Below are 2,017 nucleotides of genomic sequence, written 5' to 3'. Positions count from 1 at the left end.
AAAAACACAACTATCAATTAACTCACACTTCATTATTTTTAAAGATTCTTGAATATGGTACTAATTTTGACAATAATTTTTCATCATTTAAACTCACCATATCGGACACCTTACTAAAATAATAACTTTGATATATTGTCTAGACTGATTATTTCATTTCAAACACACACATCAATCAGCTCACATTTCATCATTTTTCGTAATTTTTGGATATGATACTGATTTCGACAATATTTTTTTTTTATAATTTAAACCAACGTTGTCGCCCAACCTTACTAAAATAATAACTTTGATATGTTTGCTGGGCTGATTATTTCATTACTAACACACTAATCAATTAACATCCATTTCATCATTTTTCATAATTCTTGGGTATGTTACTAATTTCGACAATCATTTTTCATAATTTATACCCATATTATCGCCCCCTCCTTAATAAAATAATAACTTTGAAATATTAACTGGGCTTATTCTTTTATTACAAACACACTAATTCATGAAATTACATTTAATGATTTTGCATAATTCTTGGATATGTTACTTATGTCGACAATCATTTTTCTCTCTTTACTAAATAATAACTTTGATATATTGTCTAGGCTTATTATTTCCTTACAAACACACCAATCAATTAACTAATATTTCATAATTTTTTCGTAATTCTCGGATATCTTACTAATTTCGACAATCATTTTTCATAATTTAAGCCCTCCTTAGGATAAATTTCAGCATTCCAGTGACTTAGATCCCCTCTTTTTTGGTCATCGTTAATGGAGGAGAAATTGTTCATTACTGATATAATTTTTATTTTTGTTATTGACCAGAATTTCCCTTTTGGGGAGCTGGTTTTCCCCTAAATTTTTAACCGACTTCATGTCGAATTCCACCCTTGTGTGGAGTCAAGTAAACAAAAAAATAATCAGAACGGGCATTTTCCAGAGCATTTTATAATTAATCTGAAGTTATATGTCTTATTGATTTAGATTGTTGGACTGACTTCCTCATCTTGGTTGTTAAAGTCACAACGTTTCGGCCGTTTTGCCCTCCGGCCTTCATCAGGTGTTTTGTAACGAACAGGGGAACCGTTTGTTAGGAGTCTCGAACCCAACCCTTTATTATTATTATAGGGGTACCGTGTTCGGACTCCAGCTAGGCTCTGGGACATAGTTGCTGATTCTCTGTTTTGAATGTTACTTTTCACTGCCTTCGTTCAGGATTGAACTCAGCACCTTTGGGTAACTGTAAACTTTGATACAACGTCTAGGACCACTCGGCCATATGTCACTGTTCCCCAGTTCGTTACAAATCACCTGATGAACAATCAAGATGAGGAAGTCAGTCCGACAATCTCAATCAATGAAAACACCTCATCTCAAAAATACAGACAATGACATGTCTTAGTCGTAAAGGATTTCTCTTCCACTGAGAGAGAAGAAATTGAAATGTAGCACCTGAAGATCAGATACTACACTTTGATCTTAGCCAAAAGGCCAAGAAAGACACATCATTTAATTAGTTAATCTGGAATAATCCACTTTCCTTTTTTAGGGATGCACAGCATGATAACGGACGGAGCGATAAGCGTATTAATAATAATAATAATAATAATAATAAGAAGAAGAAGAAGAAGAAGAAGAAGGAGAAGAAGAATCAATTATGTAACTTGACAATGGCCGGTAGAAGTAATATATAACTAAAACAAAAAGATTACACTACTTTATCATCTATAGCTTGTGACATATTATACGCATACCTTGTCTTAATATATACGTTAACATGATGCGCAACATATTAACACTAGTATGTATATACGCTCCAGTATTTAATCTGTGATGTGAGATGTAAACCTTCCCATTTGGAAGAGGTTTTGACTCCTGAAACTCTAGAGAATGCCAGACAACTATGTTTGTTTTATTTGTTAAGTATTATTGCATAGCCGGGCATCGGCAACCAACCCTGCATAATGAATTTTATTATTTTTGTGAAACCGACGTAGTAATGTTATTGTTTGGTGGAA

At 33.1% G+C, this 2,017-nt stretch overlaps 1 non-coding gene across 1 annotated transcript; it reads right to left on the bottom strand.

Annotated features, from left to right (window-relative positions):
* Positions 1-1,316: 1,316 nt before the first annotated feature.
* LOC145291838 (U2 spliceosomal RNA) lies at positions 1,317-1,503 on the bottom strand. Its single transcript, XR_013869481.1, has one exon. It is a non-coding gene; the product is annotated as a U2 spliceosomal RNA (small nuclear RNA).
* Between the last annotated feature and the right edge of the window lie 514 nt (positions 1,504-2,017).

Source organism: Euprymna scolopes, chromosome 12 (assembly GCF_053919585.1).
Source record: "Euprymna scolopes isolate OS-2025 chromosome 12, ASM5391958v1, whole genome shotgun sequence".
Classification (NCBI taxonomy): Eukaryota; Metazoa; Mollusca; class Cephalopoda; order Sepiida; family Sepiolidae; genus Euprymna; species Euprymna scolopes.
Note: the sequence above shows the minus strand (reverse complement) of the source record. Positions and strands in the feature narration are given on the sequence as shown.